Source organism: Chlorocebus sabaeus, chromosome 14 (genome assembly GCF_047675955.1).
Source record: "Chlorocebus sabaeus isolate Y175 chromosome 14, mChlSab1.0.hap1, whole genome shotgun sequence".
Lineage (NCBI taxonomy): Eukaryota > Metazoa > Chordata > Mammalia > Primates > Cercopithecidae > Chlorocebus > Chlorocebus sabaeus.
The window spans coordinates 15,871,461-15,891,861 of NC_132917.1; the positions used below are offsets into that span (position 1 = coordinate 15,871,461).

General features: G+C 47.3%; 1 long non-coding RNA gene across 1 annotated transcript in view; it reads left to right on the forward strand.

Moving 5' to 3' along the window:
- The window catches only part of LOC119627189 (uncharacterized), a 35,056-nt gene extending 17,939 nt beyond the window's left edge, over positions 1–17,117 (forward strand). The window contains exons 2-4 of the long non-coding RNA XR_005243247.2: positions 4,620–4,758; positions 12,261–12,453; positions 16,635–17,117. This is a non-coding gene — a long non-coding RNA (uncharacterized lncRNA). The remainder of the gene's footprint in view (positions 1–4,619; positions 4,759–12,260; positions 12,454–16,634) is intronic.
- The last annotated feature ends 3,284 nt before the right edge of the window (positions 17,118–20,401 follow it).

The window sequence follows — 20,401 nt, forward strand, 5'->3', positions numbered from 1 at the left end:
GCTCCGCCTCCCGGGTTCACACCATTCTCCTGCCTCAGCCTCCTGAGTAGCTGGGACTACAGGTGCCCCCCCCCCCACCATGCCTGGCTAATTTTTTTGTATTTGGTGATGGCTTTTAAGAGGAGGAGCAAACACTGGCTTGAGTCTCATGGGAGAGGAACTCACCAGATCCCTACAAGAAGCCTGGAAAGGGCCTTGAGGTTAAGAGACAGCTGGGACAAAGGCCTAGAGGCTCACACAACAATGGTTTGGTTCAAGAAACAGTAGGCAGCATATGTGCATGTTGGAGGGGTGGAATTGAGAGCATGTGGAGGTTGTAGGGTTGGAGAGGTATTTGAGGGGCCAGTTACAACTGGTAAGCTATGCTAAAAGATATTAAATTGATAATATGGGCAATAGGGAGCTGTTGAAGGTTTTCTGAGCATGGAGAGATAGAATCAGATATTACAAAACATTTCATTCATTCAACAAATGTTTACTAAGCATCTATTATGTGCCAGGCATTGTGCTGGAGGAATGAATGAATAAATGCATGCATGCATGGCTATCACTTAATTTTCCAATCACAGTGAGGATCCTTAAAATCCAGGGACCAGCTGATGTGACTTGTGGGCCTAAGATCTCTGTCAGAAAACCATTCTGCAATGAGCAAATCTAAGCCAGCCAGCATTGGCTCCCGCCACCACCTCCTTATCTGTTTTTCTTTTTGCAAAAGACCTTGAGGCCTGTAGTCGGTTCCACTACAAAACGGTTACACAATTTCCCCGGGAGAAGGCAAGTTTCCACCTTTGGGGATGAATAAGCCCTTTCTTTTCTGGAGAGCTGGCCAATGAGGCACAGGCTGGGTACTGCAGGAGGGGCGGCTGAGCGAACAGCAGGCCTCGGTCTAATTTGGGGGTAACTATTTGTTTTTTCATTAAACAAAGTCTGCATGGTAGGAATTGTGGTCGCAGGAGCCTCGGGAGGCCGATAAAGCAGGCAGGGTGAGTCTGCCGGGAGCAGCGGGCAAAGGAGCTGCTCTCTCTGATTCTGCTGCTGCCCAAAGCTTCCACTTTTCTGGGGCTGCAGGTCCTATAAATGGTGCCTTTGAGGAGGCTGCCCTGGTGACAGCAGGACCCTCCCTGAAGCACCCACTCAGCCACTGGCTTCTGAAAGCGGAATTGTCCCTCCCCAAGCCCTGCCCTCCTGCGACATTCCTCACGCTGACCATTGTCTGCAGAAAGAGGCCATTGTCTGGGGCTGACATATCTGCTGACCAGGCACATGAAACAAGCAGAGCTTTGGGGAGAAAGAAATCCACCCAAACCAACAAAAAACCTGAGCCTCGCCCGAGGGCAGGGCTTAGACCCGGCTTGCTGAATTTCCTGATTCACTGGTGTTCTTCCCGAGAGGAAGTACCCACCATTATGGGAGGATCCGAGTTTTCTCTCTGGGCTGGAATGACACCATCCCTGCCTTTGTGTCAACAGCACTGAGAGGCCTTGTTTAGGATGATGTGGCCAGTGCTGAGAAGGGCTTGTTTGAAGAGAAAAAAGAAAAAAACAGAACAATGTTTATCCAGCAGGCAGCTCCTGCCAAGGCGGCCTCCTCGCTGTCCTCTCCGTAGGATGCTGCTCGCCAGGCCTCTTGGCTGTTCCTCGGCCTTGGGTGCAGGCCGTGGGTGGGGGGACAGCCAGCTGGCAGACACCGGTATTCGATGCCAGCTCTTACAACATGGAGGTGGGTAATCAGGCTTCCGTCCCCACCTCTCCCAGGCACCCCCTGTGGCCTTGACTGCCCAGCCCTCCCCCTAGCATCTTACCCACCCACAACTAGGAGTTAACTCACACCAGGGGCAGCAGAGGCTTCAGAGCTGTGGCCACTACATCCATTCTGAGCAGTTGGTGCCCCCACATGTACCCTTCCCTTTGGATTTGGAACATGACCCCTGCATTCAGGCATGTTCCTGAGGCCAGCTGAATTGCCTTTGGGCATTAAGCCTCAGAGAGCCTCACTACTCAAATGGTGGTCCCAGGACCAGGAGCAGCGGTGCTAATTAGAAGTGAAGATTCCCAGGCCCATCTTGCTGCATCAGAATCTGCATTTTAACAAGATTGCCTGCATCTATTTGCACATTAAGTTTGAGAAGCACTGGTCTAAATTAGTGGCTCTTAGCCGGGTCCGGTGGCTCACGCCCATAATCCCAGGACTTTGGGAGGCCGAGGCGGGTGGATCATCTGAGGTCAGAAGTTCGAGACCAGCCTCAACATGGAGAAACCCCGTCTCTACTAAAAATACAAAAAAAATTAGCTGGACGTGGTGGTGCATGCCTGTAATCCCAGCTACTCGGGAGGCGGAGGCAGGAGAATTGCTTGAACCCGAGAGGTGGAGGTTGCAGTGAACTGACATCACACCATTGTACTCCAGTCTGGGCAACAAGAGCGAAATTCCATCTAAAAAAAAAAAAAAATCAGTGGTTCTCAAACAAGGCTGCCTATTGGAATCGCCTGGGGAGTTTTTAAGAGTCTCAAAGACCAGGCAGCCTCTTGGGCCAATTATATGAGGATCTCTAGGGTGGGGGTGGCAGGGAGTGACTCTGGAATATCAGTGTTTTCTCAAACTTGCCAAGTGACTCCAATGTGTCTCCAGGTTTGAGGCAGAGGAGCTAGGATGGGGCCCTCTTTTCACAGTGTTTGGACTGGGTTTCCATCAGTCACAATATTCTCACTTAGTGCAACCCAGCAACTTGAGCATTTTCTATGTGCAGGAATCACAGCAATTGCTGAGGTTTTATCAGTGATGTTGGTACATGTTCACTTCTGCAATGCCTTTTTGGCCCAAAGAACTCCCAGTGATTCTTCAAAGCCCAGTTTAGAAACCTCCTTGTCTGTGATGTGTTTTTTGACCTCCTGAGATGGGGAAAATGCTTCTTCCTTTTAACTCACATCGTCCTCTGCATTTTTCTATTATTGAATTTGTCGTGCTGAGGTATAAACATCTATTTACCAATCACTGAACTGGGAGCCTCGAGGACAGGGACTGTATTTTATTTTCTGTCACCAGGCTGGAGTGCAGTGGCACGATTTTGGGTCACTGCAACCTCCACCTCCTGGGTTCAAGTGATTCTCCTGCGTCCGTCTCCCGAGTAGCTGGGACTACAGGTGCACGCCACCATGCACAGCTAATTTTTGTATTTTTATAGACCGGGTTTCACCATATTTTCCAGGATGGTCTCGATCTCTTGACCTTGTGATCCACTTTCCTCAACCTCTCAAAGTGCTGGAATTACAGGCATGAGCCTGGCCTGTATCTTATTTATTTTTGCATTCCGGACTCTAGGGCAGGGCCTGGGCATAAAGCAGGTACTTAGTACATGATGTTGACTGATAACATGAATACATGGCTGAATACTCAAAGGAATATAAGAATGGGTGAAGATACATTCCCTACCCTTAAAAAACTGAAATTCTAGGAGGAGAGACCATCATGTGCAAAACTAATGTGACATTAACGTCTGATGGGTGTTTGATAGGAGTTTACCCAAGTTCTGTGTGAGTGGAGGGTTGGGAGAGGGCTATTGACAGTGAGATCCAGAGTGGTCCACATTCTGCTTATTATCACGTTTCCGGTGTATATACCAGGGATGTCACTCGAGTGGTTCTCTTTGGCTCCTTTCCTTGTTGTAGTTGGAGACAAGAAAATAGTCCAATAAATGGATGGTAAAGATATTTCTACATTTCTAGAAGGTGCTTGTTCTGCTACATACAGAACAGGTGACTGTGGTTGGACTGTCAGGCCCTGGACACAAGCCTGGAGAGCCTCAGATGGAGGGAGGAGTCTAATGGGCCCCGACAGCTGCAAAGAAGCTGCTGCAGTCCACGCTGGCCACTGTGCATCTGTAACAGTGTGGGTTGTGGGGTGGCTGGTCACAGCTAAGATCAGGGTCCTGGCAGAGTGAAGGCCTGGCCCATCAGAGGCAGGATGCATTGCCCAGGCAGTAGGTGTGCATCTGGCTCACGTGGGCTCCTTCCCCGCAGAGGCTTCGCAAAGCTAAGTCATCCTGTCCTGGAGGAAGGGCAGAAGCCTGTCAATCAGTTAAATGGGTACAGAAAAGCAACAGAGACAGAGCAAATGTAGGGCAGGTGCTGGAAGATGGCGAGCACAGCAGAGGTCAGCGGGCACAAAGGTTTGAGCCAAAGGACAGCAGGCTGGAATAGGCAATGGGGAGGGGCTCCGGGACACCCAGAAGGGGGTTCTGACTCTTATGGCAGAGGTTTTAAGCCCCTAGGGTGGCATGATAAGGAAGAAAAGGGTTCAGTGAGGGGTAGTAGAGACTATGGGTGATTCCTTTAGGAGAAAGCTGGGAGGGCTGACACTAATGCTATTATTGGCAGCTTGGCTGGAATTCTCGCCCTTAGAACAGCCCTGAGGGTCTCTCCTGGAGCTCAGTGGAGACACAGGCCGCATGGCTGCCTGGCTGCTCCAGATTCTTGGGGGTCCTGGGATATTTGGGAGGAAGGTTTCCATTTCCCTGTCTTTTCTCATTTTCCTGCACAGGCCAGGAGTTCATTTTCTGTGTCAAAGATATCCATTCTACTCTTTAGCAATGCATCTCTCTCTTCCCTTTGCACCAGACACAGCCAGCTCCTGTGTAAGGAAGTCAAGATTTTCTCAAGGGAGAAATCACCCTAGAAACCATCAACTCATGACAAACGTGATTTCCAAGGTTCATTTTGGAAAATAGCCTCAAGGATGAGACGATGAGGATTTTGAAGATGGGTGAGTAGGTCGTCCACTTCCCGGAGGAGAAGGAAGGCCAGGACTCTCTTGGGGCATGCCCTGAATGTCCTTCTTTTCAGTTCTGACTTTTCAAATCTGTCTATTGCTGGGGCCAGTGAGGAAAGCTGGGTAGGATGGGCACCCGAAGAGGCTGGGAGGGAGGATGCTGAATTCCAGGGGGCCCTACATCATCCTGAAGGTCAAATTGAGTGAGCCTAGTTCAGAAAGGTCCAAGGCAGATCACAGGGCTAGAGAAGGGATGGAGCTGCTGGGTGGACACTCTGTGTACACTCTGGGATGAACTGGGAATGAACTGGGAATGAACTGGAGCCAAGGTCAAGCCCAAGCCAGGGAGCCTGGTGAACGGCCTCCTTTGATAGCTGAGGAAGCCCAAACCATTCTTCTGTTGGCCACTGGGTGAGGGACGCACGTGGGACCGTCAGACTTGGTTCAGGAAGTCGGCAGGGGCATTACCCTTCAGGAAGTCTCTCTGATAACCCCAGAGGGTGATGGTCTCGGCCTCCTGGGATTCACCCTGCACTTGCCCCTCTGAGGATAGGCATGGGTGTCTCTGCCCCCACCACACACAGGCCTGGTACCTTCCGCAGGGCTGGCCTGGTCTTGTCCCTTCTGTGGTCCTCTGGGTGTCCAGCTGAGGAGCTGGCCTGCCCTGGAGCACAGTAGGCATTTCCTAAATCAATGGATTTAGGATTGACAAATGGATTGACTTGCCTTTTGCTAAGAGCGCCTACCTTTGGGGTGTGGAGGTAGAGACAGGAGAGAAGCCCAGGATGCTGCTCAGAACAGCCCGTGACTCGGACTTCCCATGGCTCGGACTTCCTGCCTGCAAGATGGGCAGATGGGCAGGTGGGCAGAAGAGTCCTCTCCTTGTCTGCCACTCGCGTGGCGTGCTGTGAGGAGTCTGTGAGAACCTGCCCGTCACCATGAGAAGTGCAACACTAACTTCAGGTGAAAGGCAGGGGCAAGGGATGGTCGGGGCTTTACCCTGTCACTGGGTTGCCAGGAGTGAGACTGGCTCTGCTGCCGATTGTTGTCCAATCTGGGGCCAGTGACTGAGTCCTCATACCCTAGACTCCTCATCCGCCATGGGGGCTATTGTGAGGATTAAACAAATACAGTTACTTACATAAAACCACGCAGGCAGGGAAGTGCGCTGTGCTCCAAAATTTGGGACCCTTACCTTGATTCCAGTTTTCTTATGTTACCAGTCTTTAAAACATAATATTGACTTCTTAAAAAATTAACTTTTATTTTAGATCCAGGAGTTACATATGCAGGTTTGTTACATGGGTATATTGTGTGATGCTGAGGTTGGAGGTACAAACAGTCCCAGCACCCAGGTAGTGAGCACGGTGCCCAGTAGGTAGTTTTTCAGCCTTTGCCCCCTCCCTTCTCTAGTAGTGCTCAGTGTTGATTGTTGCCATCTTTATGTCCATGAATACCCAATATTTAGCTCCCACTTATAAGTGAGAATATGTGGAATTTGGTTTTTTGTTCCTGTGTTAGTTCTCTCAGGATTATGACCTTCAGTTGCATCCATGTTGCTACAAAGGACATGATTTTATCTTTTTTTGTGTGTGGCTGTGTAGTATTCCATGGTGTATATAGACCACATTTTCTGCATCCAATCCATTGTTGGTGGGTACCTAGGTTGATTCCGTGTCTTTGCTACTGGGAATTGTGCTGTGATGAACATACGAACGCATAGGTCTTTTTGGTAGGATGATCTATATTCCTTTGTGTATATACCCAGTAACGGGATTGCGGGTTGAATGGTAGCTCTGTTTTAAGTTATTTGAGAAATCTCCAGACTGCTTTCCACAGTGGCTGCGCTGATTTACATTCCCACCAAGAATGCGTTCCCTTTTCTCCACAGCCTCTCCAGCATCTGCTATTTTTTGATTTTTTAATAATAGCCATTTTGACTGGTGTGAGATGGTTCTGATTTTCATTTCTCTGATGATTGATGATGTTGAATATTTTTTCATATAAAACATAATACTGACTTTGAAGGGCAGTCCTGCCCCATTCTACCAACGACATTCCTTGTGGGACACAGGAATGGGATATGCTGTGGTCTATTTGCAGAAACTTTATAAATGAGTGGTTAGTAGGATTTGCCCATCATCAGAGTAAAGTCACTCAGGAACTTAAGGCAAAACAAAACAAAGACAAAACAACACACACACAAAATCCCAAGCTCTAATTTATTTATTATTTATTTATTTATTTATTTATTTATTTATTTATTTATTTTATTTTTTTGAGACAGAGTCTCCCTGTGTTGCCCAGGCTGGAGTGCAGTGGCGCGATCTTGGTTCACTGCAAGCTCCGCCTCCCAGGTTCACGCCATTCTCCTGCTTCAGCCTCCCGAGTAGCTGAGACTACAGGTGCCCACCACCATGCCTGGCTAAATTTTTTGTGTTTTTGGTAGAGACAGGGTTTCACCATGTTAGCCAGGATGGTCTCAATCTCCTGACCTCGTCATCCACCCGCCTTGGCCTCCCAATGTACTGGGATTACAGGCGTAAACCACCTTGCCAGGCCTAATTTACTTTTTAAAACACTTTATTTAGGTTAAAAATTCAATTTCAGGGCCAGATGCAGTGGCTTATGACTGTAATCCCAGCACTTTGGGAGGCAGAGGCAGGCGGATCACCTGAGGTCAGGAGTTTGAGACCAGTGTGGCCAACATAGTGAAACCCCATCTCTACTAAAAATACAAAAATTAGCCAGGTGTAGTAGCGGGCGCCTGTTGTCCCAGCTACTCGGGAGGCTGAGGCAGGGTAATTGCTTGAACCCGGGAGGCAGAGGTTGCAGTGAGCCGAGATCGCACCACTGCACTCCAGCCTGGATGACAAGAGGGAAACCCCATCTCAAAAAAAAAAAAAAAAAAAATGTGCGTTTGATAATAATGGCACTTTTCCCTCAACATCTTCGCAGATTTCAGAATATGGTGCAGTCCTCCAGGTAGGGGGGTTGTTGCTGAGTTGGCGTCATGTAGTTTTATCAATCAATCAGTCAATCAATCAGTCAACCATTGTTTGCAGCCCAAGAACCTACTCTGTACTCAGCATTGTGTTCGGGCTGTGGAACACCAGGGGGTGGACGCATGCTCTCACCCTTCAGAGACACACGGTGTGACTCTCACTCCTGAAATGAAGCCGGGTGTGCTTGGTGCCAAGTGTGTGACACAGTTGGGCATTTAGGCCAAATGAGAACTGAGGGGGCCAGAGTTCATCAGGCACCCCTGTAGTAGGGATGCTGCTCACGGGAGGGGGTCTGCAGGCTCTGTCAATACAGACAGAGCAGGAGGACATTCCAGAATGGTGAAACATCGTAATCATGGCTAACAGACATATAGTGCTTACTTTATGCTTTGCCCTGTTGGAAGAGCTTCTCATATCTAAGCTCAGGTAAATGTCACTGCAGCCCCATGAGAGAGCTACTTTCATGATTCTCATGTTACAGAGGAGGACACTGAGTGTTTCAGTGATTTGCCTAGGTTCGCGCAGCATGTAAGTAGCAGAGCCAGGATCAAACCAAGACTTTGATAAACTCTTTCTTCTCGCTTGTTCATTTTTTCCCCCTATTCCTTTTACACTTGCTGTGGACTAGAGAATTTGATAAACTCTTAACCATCCCACCAGACAGTCCCTCCATGGATGGGGTCATCGGACTATATTCATGAACAATAAATGTAGATGATTTTAGCAAGAAAAATGTCCAAAACAATGTAAGCTGAGAGGCTAAAGTGAAATGTTTTGGTGAGTTGGGAAAGAACAAATATGACACATGATATGACCCGTTGACATGTAGCTGTGGTTCGTACAGATGGAGTTAATGGAGAATGACCAGGACCTGGCATATGTGAAGGCCAGAGTCCAGGAACACTGTTTTTTTTTTTTTTTTTTTTTTTTTTTTGAGACAGAGTCTTGCTCTGTCACCTAGGCTGGAGTGCAGTGGCGCGATCTCCGCTCACTGTAATCTCCGTCTCCTGGGTTCAAGCGATTCTCCTGCCTCAGCCTCCCAAGTAGTTGGAACTACAGGCTCCCACCACCATGCCTGGCTAATTTTTTGTATTTTTAGTAGAGACGGGGTTTCACCGTGTTAGCCAGGATGGTCTCGATCTCCTGACCTCGTGATCCGCCCGCCTGGGCCTCCCTAAGTACTGGGATTACAGGTTTGAGCCACCACGCCCGGCCCAGGAACACTGTTAATAATAAATGCCATTTACCGGGCATCCAGGACTGTGCTGGTGCAGGCATGTGTCTTATCTCACTCCATCCTCAGAGGTGCCCTCGAGGGAGAAATAATCCCCTCATTTTGTTGATGAGGAAACTGAGGCTCAATGGGGTGAGGGGCTAGGATTTGAACTCCTTTCCATCTGGCCTCCATGCCAAGCCCTTCCCAGGGTTGATTTGTGTCTCCTGTCCCCAGCTCATGTGTTGCAGTCCTAACCCCCCTGGTGCCTCAGAATGTAACTGTATTTGGCGATAGGGTTTTAAAAGAGGTAATTAAGTTAAAGTGAGGTTATTAGAGTGGACCCTAATCCAATAGACTAATATCCTTATAAGAAGAAGAGATTAGGACGCAGACACGCACAGAGGAAAGAGCAGGTGAAGGCGGGAGAAGACGGCCATCTATGGGCCAAGAAGAGAGGCCTCGAAAGAAACTGATTCTGCAGATACCTGGATCTTGGACTTCTTGCTGGTAGAACTGCAAGGAAGTAAATTTTTGCTATTTCAGTCATTCTGTCTGTGGGTCTTTGTGATGGCAGCCCTGGAAAGCCAACATGCCACCCTATTATGTCGCCTCCCAGCAATTCCAGGTCTTAGATAGTAAGGGGCACGCTGCCCTGGTACTTCAAGGCCCAGACCTACCATCTCAGATTTAAGATGACACAGGGCTCCCGTGCGTTGGAAGCTTAGCACATCTGGGCCACGCACCACCTTCTGCCTTGCCTTGGGAGTGAGCTTCTAGTACACACAGAATAGGTGAGTATGTGAGAAAGTCCCATGGAAAGCCTTCCCAGGTGGTTACAGGGACCAAGGGGACTGGAGGCAGTGAGAGGAGCTGCAATGTGGAGTCAGTGCTCTCTGGGGGTCTTCAGGACTCTGCGATGCCTTGTACTCTTATAGCCCACAGCAAAGGGGAAAGGTGCTTGGTTTATTATATGCTTACAAGCCAGAAGGCCATGGGCTCAGAGGACTGCAGAGAATAGAGCCTAAAGACTCCACCTGGCACTCCTGTCTTCCAGGACCAGGGAGAAGCTGAACATGCTCTGTCTTGGCAAAGCCAGGGCAGGCCCCAGTATGGGGCTCCATTCTGAGCCCTCACCGTGTGTGGAATAGGTCATGCCTGCATTTACCAGAGGATGAGTAGAGGCTGGAAGCAGGTCAGCTGAGGAACCAGGATGAAAACGGGGCTGCACCATCTCCATGGTGGGGTGGGGGGATGACCCGGATTCTGACTCCTTCCAGCTCCAAGTCAATTATTCATGCAGTAGACAGTCTATGTTGGGAAGTCAGGCCTCAGCACATGCCCTTTGGAAGAAAGCATCTACTTATTGGCATTTCAGGCCTTTTATCATTTTCCCCAGTCTTTCCTATTCTTACTCTTTCCCCTTTCTCTGCATGTCCTCTGCTCCTGCCACACTGTCCTGCTTACCATCCCTCCATCACACCTTTTCATTTACTCATTCTTGAATTCATTGATTTATTTCTTAAAAAATTTTATTGAGCACCTAATATGTGCTGTGCTAGAGAAGCTGGGAACTCAGAATCAAGCAGGACTTTGTCCATGCCTTTGTGTAGGTTTTGGTCTAGAAAGGAAGGCAACCTATGTGTTCACCCTATTGAGCACACAATACCAGGGTGCTGTGTTTTATCAGAAAGTGCTGAGTGCTATGAAAGGCTTTAAATGGCTTCCCAGGCTAGGGGCAGGGCACCAGAGAAGACTCCTGGAAGACATATGGTAGAGTTGGTCAGAGGATGAAGTAGAGAGAGAACGTTCCACAGAGAAGGTCAGCACACACAAAGGCCTAGGGTCAGAGGGCCCTTGGTGCAGTTGAAGAACTGAGTGGCCACCACTTGCAGTCTGAGTCATACCCTGGAGCTGTGGGAAGCCTGTGTGCTTGTTTTGTATTCGGCCAGTGTTGATACATCACTATTCACGGAGCTTTCTCTTTTCTCTTTACCTATGGTCCTTGCCATCATGGAGCTTTTAGTGTGGAGTAGGGGTTGGCAAACCTTTTTCGTAAAGGACCAGTTCATAATTCTCTTAAGCTTCGCAGGCCACATAGTCTCTGATGCAACTCCTCAACTCTCCCATTGTCCTGTAAAAACAGCCACAGGCAATATGTAAATGAATGAGTGTGGCTGTGTGCCAATAAAACTTTATTTACAGAACCTGGTGGTGGGTTGGATTTGGCTCCTGGGCTATAACTTCTGATCTAGAAGAAAAGATAGACCTTGAACAAATCTTGATAATCTGGTGGCAGCTCTCAGCAATGATTTTTCTTCCACTTTCTGGACCACAGTGCAGAGGGTTGTGTTACTCTGTAGTTCATGAAACATTACCTCATTGATTCATGCCAGGCTCCTCTTCTCATTTATCTACTTAAATTCCCATCCCATCCCCCTCTTCTCATAGGCAACTGCTCCAACGCATCTGCTTTGTATCCTTGAAATTACGTGCATCTCTCTAAAGCATGCTGCCTTGTGTGATGTATTCTCAATTTATATAAACGATATTGTGCTATCAACTGTTCTGTTTCTTACTCTTTCCCCATTCAGCATTGTGTTTTTAAAATCTAAGCTGTGTGTACATTTAGTTAATTGTTTCCAAATGCTGCAAAAAATTTCACATCGTGCATCACTAAGTTTTCCTTACTCATTCCTCTGGTGATGGCCACTGAGTTTGCTGCTAGTTCCCCCCAACTCCTGCTCATTACAAGCATCCTCCTGAGTTTCCTGTGTGGAGGCTGCACACCCCTGGCTCTCCCCCTTGGCATGCCCCCTTGTTGTAACATTTGTCCACTGGATGGGATCTGGTAAGCCTGGTGCTCAGTAGAGCCAATAGTATTGGGTGAATGAATGAGTTTTCCTGGAAAGGGCTCTGCCAGCTTCCTTTTTGTCTGTCAAACAGTGTAGTAGAGCACTTGGTTTGTCTTGGTTGCCCCCAAACAGCAGACTGATACCAACCCCCACCCTGGCGGCGCTGTTTTGTGGGGTGTCTTTTCCCTGCAAAGTACTTTCCCATTATTGCTTCTTATGTAGTAACTGACTGTTGGGTGGGCTGATTCTTTCTCATATTGCAAACTTGGGGAGCATGATAGCTAATTTTGTACGTCAATGTGGCTAGGCTATGGTGCCCATTTGTTTGATCAAATGACACCTAAATGTCACTGTAAAGGTTTTTTTTTAAGATGAGAGTAACATTGAAGTCAGTAGATTCTGAATAAACATATTATCCTCCAGGTCTTAAGAGAAAAGACTGAGGTCCCTCGAAGATGAAGAAATCCTCATGAAGATGAATCCAAAGGCGGATTCAATTCTAGCTGTCTTTGGACTCAAGACTGCAGCATCAACACTTCCCAGGGTCTCCAGCCTGTCCGCCTCTCCGGCAAAATTCAGATTTGCCAGTATCCAGAGTCATGAGCAATTCCTTAAAGTAAATCTTTTTCTGTTTCTTTCTGGATATGTGTAGGTTGTGTTTCTCTGGAGAATCCTGATTAATGCACGAAAGGTCAGGATAAGTCTATTCCAAGGTAAAATCTTTCTCATGATATTTAAGACTTGAAAGGGGCTTCAGGAGACTCTCTGCGACAGCATCTAGGAGTGACTCCTAGCCTGCTACCCTACACAGACGTGGGAAGTGCCAGCTGATGTTCCTCAAATCTGAGTTGAATCAGTGGGCTTTAAACTCCATGAAGACCCACATCATTTCTTTCCTCCATCTGACTTTAGAATGTGAAATCCCTCCAAAGGATTTGGGGACCAAGCCTCACTTAAGCCTTGGTCGTTATGAACCGCTCGTCAGACTAAGCTTAGCCACCCTAGAAGAATCACAGCAGCAAGCCACGTAGTGCTTTCCTGCATGGCCCTCAGAGCACACAGCACCATACAATGGTTCCGAGGGGAAAGGCAGTCTGCCATCTGATCCCTGTTATTTTTCCAATTTATGCATCACCTATTACTGGGTCCCAGGCACTCAGTAAACTGCTTTTAATTTTCACAACAACCTTGCAAAGCAGCCACCTTAGTTCCATTTTATAGATGAGGAGATGGAGGCCGGTGTTGTTAAGTCACTTGTTTGGAGCATTCAGAGGTGGGTAGTGAAGGCGGATACAAGCCCAGGTTTGGGTTGTGAGGCCAAGACCTGTGATCATCCCATTGTGCCTCAACTTTTATTCATTCATCAATCCATCCATCCATCCACCTACCCACCCCCACCCACCCCGCCATCCATCCATCCATCCTCTCTTCAGTGCCAGGGTATGTTCTAGGAGTAAGAGGGTCTGGAATAAGACATTTCCTTTTTCCTCAAGAGGCTCACAGGCACACTGAACAATAATGAGATGGTGAGACAGTCCTGACTTGGGGGTGCGGGCAAAATGAGCGTAGAAGTGAAGACACTGTTCTTTCCTGGGGTTGTTGGGGGAGGCTGGTAGTTTCAGCAGGAGACTGTGGCAGAGCTCCCAGCCCTGTATGATACAGGGGGCCATTGGTGGCATTGGAGGAGGGGCTGCCCAGGTGGAGTGGGGACCCCAGAGGCAGCAAGGACATTCCCAGAAGAGGGAAGAGTATGTGCAGAGGCTGTTTGGAGAGCTGGTCACTGGGCTGGAGTGGGTGTGCGGAGCCTGTGCTCAGGGAGGAGGTGAATGTGGCTGGAAATGCAGGCAAAGGAAAGAGCTGGAAGGCTGTGCTGAGTGTCCTGGACTCAGTCATCATCCTGGGGATCACCTGGGGCTTTTGTTGTGGACTAAGACAAGGGTGAGGTGAGCGAGACACTCATTTTAGGTGTAAATTTTAAGGAGAAGCCAAAAAAAAAAAAAAACCAACTCAGTTATCAAGATAAATGCTATAAAAATCAGTGCAAAAATGTCCATGATGAACAATGGAGCAAAGAAACTTTGAAATGAGGACGGGAGTTGATCCTGCACTTGGATGGCTCACCTTGCTCATCTCAACCTAAACCTGGCCCTGCTTTTGTTAAAGACCCGGATTCCTGGTTCTCCCCATGGACCTGCTGACTCAGGCTTTGCAGAGGAGAGGCCCTGTTAGTTCCTAGTGCTCCAGGTGATCTTCACGGTGGTGTTTTTTCTTTCAAAACTGGTTCCTGGTTAACAACCACCTGTGGGAACTCAGTAAAAACAGAGATTCTTGAGTCACTCCCAGACCTTTTGCCTCTGAATCTGCCGTAAAGCAGCCCAGAAGGCTGGAGATTGAGCACGGGCCTAGGGAGCTTCACACTGTCTGGGCAAGAGGGCAAGCAGTGGGGAATGAAGAGGAGGCTTTTAGGCTAATGGGTCTTGCTTTGGCTGGCCCAGATACTGGCGCCATTCTGGCTGAGTTTTCCCACTTTTCAATTTCCAAATGGGAAAACGTCCTGGTTGTTAAAGACTGCACACTATGCCCCTACAGCAGGTATTCTAAGAGACTGCTTACACAGAAAGCCCCAACTCCTGGCCCAACTTTCAAGGCCTTACACGTGTGGCCCTCCCTCTGTCTCCAACAGGCTGTCAGCCCAGGAGCCTCGTCACTGTCCCCATCAGGGCTTCTGGCTTCAAGCCTCTTCCCAGGCAGGTCCCCCTGCTAGAGCCCCTCGCCATCTCCCCTCTACCACTCTCAATGCTGCTCCATCCTTAAGGCTCAGCTGAGGCCCTTCCTCTCCAGGAAGCTCCTCCACCCCCCGGAATGCCACTGCCATGGCAACAGTTCTGTCTTCTGAAGTCTCCACCTCTCTCTGGCAAGAACAGTTCTGTCTCTGCTTTCACATGTTCTTGTGTCTTTGTCCTACCCTCGAAGCTTCCTCTCGTTCTTCTGCCTTCCAGGGGTGCTCCTCGGGAAGCAGCGGGGCACTCACCACGTTTCGTGGCTGCGGAGTCCAAAAACTTGGCTCTAAGTCTTGGCTCCACTTCTTCTGGTGACCTTGGACCCATCCTCTGCCCTTTGGTTTTTTTGGCACAAGATCTAACTACCTCAGTGGGGGTGTGAGAGCCGAAGGAGATAGTGTTACTTGCAGGGGGAAGTACATGATGCCAATTAGGTCATTACCATTCCTAAGTTAGAAACCCGCAAGCATTTACCGAGGGCAGGGTGGGCATTTCAGGGCTCCATCTTCCCCTCCTCATGGACAGCAGTTCCGTGAGCACCAACTCACTGGCTGGGGACTTGCGTCCCAAATCAGTACCTTGTCCTCTTCAGCAGGAGGTCAAGGGGGTGATTCTAGCCATCCATCCGTTCCACACATAGGGCAAACTTAGGCTGGAAATGTTTTGAAAGGGCTTGTTGATAGCTTACTTTATTCTACAGTAAGAGATTTTACAAAGATTCAAAGGGAGGTGGAGAAAGTTCATTTTAAATTGTCTTTGATTCAGTTTTTAGGATTCCAGGAGCTTCCGGAAAGCAGGCTTTTATGGAAGGACACTTGGAAGGAGGTATGTGTTTTAAATTGCTCTGCAACATGAACATCTTTCAAAGAGACACAGTTCTCTCAAGTGACACACTAGGAGGAACAAATGCTGTCTGAGTCAGGTACTCTGTCCTAGGGGCATGGGAAGTGTTGGGAGGCCCAGGATGGAATGGGGGAGCTGGGACCCAGATCCGACCCTCCTGTGTGTTCCGGTACCGGATGCTAGTGTTGGCTGAACAGACCCCGCTGGTGGTTTCATCTCGGTAAAGACAGAGTAAGCGGGTGGGGGCTTGTTTCTTTGTGTAGAGAGCCTGCTGGTGAGTACGAATGGAAAACTCAATTATCAGTGAGGTTAGGGGCAGGGTGAGAGGTCAGGGCCGAATGCCCGCGCTTCCTCTGGGTGCTGAGAGAGTTGCTCCTGTCTGCACTGCCTGGGAGGAGGATGCATTGATCAGGGTCAAAGGTTGTGTGTCATCAAAGGCGGTCCAGGAATAAAGGGAGCCCTTCCCAGGGATTCTAGGATGGCCTGTGGAAACCCAAGGCAATTCATGCTCAGATGTGCCTCATACCCAACAAGTCAAGAATTCTTATTACAAAATTCACAAGAGAATGTTGCTTTATCTTAGGATAGCTTTCAAAGACTTCGGATTTGAAGGTGGAGAGTTTGGAAACACTCTCCGTCTATCCTCCTCAGCCAAGAATTCTCCCCCTCTGGGGCAGAGGCTACACATGTCTTCCTTTTTTGAGAGAAAAAAACAATTCATTCAGAAGTTCTTTGTATAAGTCTGGACACCCCAAAGATAGGACCCTGGCTGCCCTTGTTTCACACTTATCTTTTCCCATGGGAATAATTTCTTTGTAGACAAGAAAAACCACACACACAGTAACTTGAGAATTGGAAGTTAAATTTGAACAATAACATGGCTAAAGGATTGTGTGGAAAAACCATAAAGATGGGAAGAAAAAAAGAAAGACAGTCTACCAAAAGACAGAGAGGTAAAAAGAAAGACAGAAATTTAGAGGGAAGGAAAGAAAGAAAGTTTATGTGTGAACCCAGACGAAAAAAAATGTATCACACGGGCAGATGCAGCCAACTATCATCTGCTGATTTAAAATATGACAAACATTCCCAATTGCAAGATTCTGAACTAGAGGGGAGAAAGGAGTTTTCCGGCAGTTACATGTATTTTTTAATAATCATTTCTTGTTTTTTACAGCGAAGTGCAAAAAATGAACAAAGAGGCCCGATGATGCATCTGCTTAACTTTTCAGTTGTCAAATGCAAATTGAGCACAAAGAGGATAGAGTTGATGACATATCAGGAACATTTTTTATTTCCAGAGCAGGTCTGAGTCCCAGCGGAAGACTGAGGCTGACTGAGCCAGAGGTACCACTTCAACAGGTCACTGGTCTCTGCAGAGGAAGGAAAAGGTGTAAGAGTTCTCCCTGCATAGATGCTATTTGTGACTTGGATGTTTTCTTTCTAATACAAATGCATCAAAGTGTTCACAGGAATCTAGCTATAAGCAAGAAGTCTGAATTATCTGCCTGAGAGAACTGGCCAGTATCTCACCCATGGGCCCCAGAACCCATTTCTAGATTACTAAGAAATAAGCACAAGAATACGTGTATACGGCACTGTGTTCCTAGACCTATCCAAATTTTACTTAATGCAGATTAACTTCATCAACCCTGGTGAAAATGCCACCTTCTCTAGGAAGCCTTCCCCATTTTTCCTGTCTCAGAGACATTTGACTCCATGGGCTTCTCTGCAGTTTTGTTCTGTGTAGGACTGCCTAGTGCCTAACTTTCTTGTGGTGTTCTTTGCTTATGTCTTGTCTCCCCATTTGATTTGGAGGGTCCTGGGAAGGGACCACTGGGCTGGGCTATAGTAGGTCCCCTGTAAAGACCTGTTGAGTAATTAGAAGAGACAGTGGCCCCATCTGGGTGAATCCTGAATTTAATCAATTCCCTGGATCCCTGTTTATCTTGCAAGTAGGATAAGAATGTCATTGAAATCCTATGATGTAGTCATGGAAGGGCTAATACAGTCAGTGTACTACTACTAGTCACTAAGCATACTGTTTAACTCAGCAGTTTTTTGTTTTGTTTTGGTAATAAGACTGTCTCGATGAAGGAAGCAGGGCATTGTTTAATATTCTAATGCAGGCTCCTTATTTCACGACATACTGGTAGTTACACTTGGAGTTGCAGTGAAATAAAACATCTAGGCCAGCGCCATGGCTCACGTCTGTAATCCCAGCACTTTCAGAAGCTGAGGCAGGTGGATCACTTGAGGTCAGGAGTTCGAGACCAGCTTGGCCAACATGGTGAAATCTCACCTTTACTAAAAATACAAAGATTAGCCTGGCGTGGTGATGCTTGCCTATAATCCCAGGTACTCGGGAGGCTGAGGCAGGAGAATTGCTTGAACCTGGAAAGTGGAGGCTGCAGTGAGCCAGGATGGCACCACTGCACTCCAGCCTGGGTGACAGAGCAAGACTCCGTCTCAAAAAAATTAAAAAAAGAAAAAAGAAATAAAACATATAGCATCGCCCTCTTCATTTGACAGATGTGGACTTTGAGGCTGACAGAGAGGTAACTTGTCCATGATTACACAGCAAGAAATAGAGCTGCAGTTGGTACCAGCGCCTTATAACACTGGATCTATAATAATAATAAAACACCACCAGTGTCAATGCATGTAAATTTCACACCCCTTATCACACTACATCTACAAAGTAGTGCTGAGAATTAGGCATGGCAGGCATTAGTCTCTCCACAAGGAAACAAGCTCAGAGACTCTAAAGATCCGTCCAAATGCATAGGGTGGGGAAGTGATGAAAAGAGGACGGTAGGACATCCCAGCCCTGCCCACGTTCAGATTAGTCTAATGTGCCCAACACATTAGTCTTCAGATGAGCTCATATTTTAGTCTTATATGCTCCAGCAATGGCCTGAGAGGTGTAGGTACATACTGAATGTCCAGGCCTTGTTAAAGGTAACTGCAGGATGGGCCAGGTGTGGTGGCTCACACCTGTAATCCCAACACTTTGGGAGGCCAAAGCAGGCAGATCATGAGGTCAGGAGTTCAAGACCAGCCTGGCCAACATGGTGAAACCCCATCTCTACTAAAAATACAAAAATTAGCCAGGCGTGGTGGTGGATGCCTGTAATCCCAGCTACTCAGGAGGCTGAGGCAGGAGAAACACTTGAACCCAGGAGATGGAGGTTGCCGTGAGCCAAGATGGCGCCATTGCACTCCAGCCTAGGCAACAGAGCGAGACTCCATCTCAAAAAATAAAATAAAATAAAAAATAAAAGATAACTGCAGGATGAATACACAAGTGCTATGTTTAGAAATTGAAATGCTCCAAGTTTTTAGCAGTTTCATCTGTAATAGAACTCAGTTTCTAAGAGGTTCTACACCTGTGTCTTCTGGTAATATACTTACTATCTATCTCAAATCTGTTTTTGAACAAAGTATGGGAAAGATAATACATCAAAATGAGCCTTGATTTACACAGCAGCAGGCAAGTTCTCTGATAGAAAATACTTTGTAAATCACGAACCTCATGCAAATGTTAGGTATTACTTATATTTTGAAGCCTGGAACAATCAGATATTTGACATTTTTCAATTAGAAGTATGGGGCTGAGATACTTGTCCATTGAAAACATAACACAACCCATAAAATCTTAGTTTTTAAATTGTCTTTTCTCTTTCTTTCTTTCTTTCTTTCTTTCTTTCTTTCTTTCTTTCTTTCTTTCTTTTTTTTTTTTCAAGACAGAGTCTCACTCTGTCACCCAGGCTGGAGTGTAGTGGCTGTCTCGGCTCACTGCAACCTCTGATTCTGAGGTTCAGGTGATTTTCCTGCCTCAGCCCCCGAATAGCTGGGGTTTCAGGTGCCCGCTACCATGCCTGGCTAATTTTGGTACTGTTAGTAGAGACAGGGTTTCACCATGTTGCCCAGGCTGGTCTCAAACTCTTGAGCTCAAGTGATCTGCCTGCCTCGGCCTCCCAGAGTGGTGGGATTATAGGCATGAGCCACCGCATCTGGCCTAAGTTTCATTTTTAACAACACAAATTAGTTCAATCAAATATCTTAAATCTTAAAATGAAATCTTTTTGAACAGAAAACCAAATACCACATGTTCTCACTTACAAGTGGGAGCTAAACATTGGACACTCATGGACACAAAGATGGGAACAGTAGACACTGGGGACTGTTACAGCAGTGAGGAAAGGAGGGGTGGAGGGGGCAAGGGCTGAAAAAGTGTTAGAGACTATGCTTAGTACCTGGGTGAAAGGATCAAAGGTATGCCAAACCTCAGCATCACACAATATTCCCAGGTAAGAAACCTGCACATATACCCTAAGAATCTATAATAAAAGCAGAAATTAGTAAAAATAAAATAAAATAAATGTAAAAAGATAAAAAATAAGCAAACCAAGCCACACACAGGAACCAAGAGCATCCTTACAAAGATTGCTTCTTTCTCTGGAGCAGACACCCACCAAGCCGACAGCCACAAGTAAGTTTCCTTGCAATTTTTAAAGCCAAGGATTTGCCACACTTACGTAGACCTCACATAAGCTCTTCATTGCACATGGGAAACGTATGAACACTTTATTTCTGCTCACAACTTCCTGTCTGGATGTTGGCATTCAGGGCGCCTGGGAAGGGGTTTGTGGCTGCAGGGCCCCCCTGCTCTGTGGCTGCCACATAAGGCCTTGTTTGTTACAATGAAGTGAATCAAGCTGGATCTGATAAGCCTAAGTTCCCTTTTCTTTTTTTCTCCAGGAGAAGTGAGATTCCTCAAGCGTGGGGTCTAGATTTGCTGGAAGGATGCTTAGCTAAACGTAGTCCACAGAGAATCTAGATTTGCTGGAAGGATGCTTAGCTAAACATAGTCTGCAGAGAATCTAGATTTGCTGGAAGGATGCTTAGCTAAACGTAGTCCACAGAGAATGATGGGGGAAG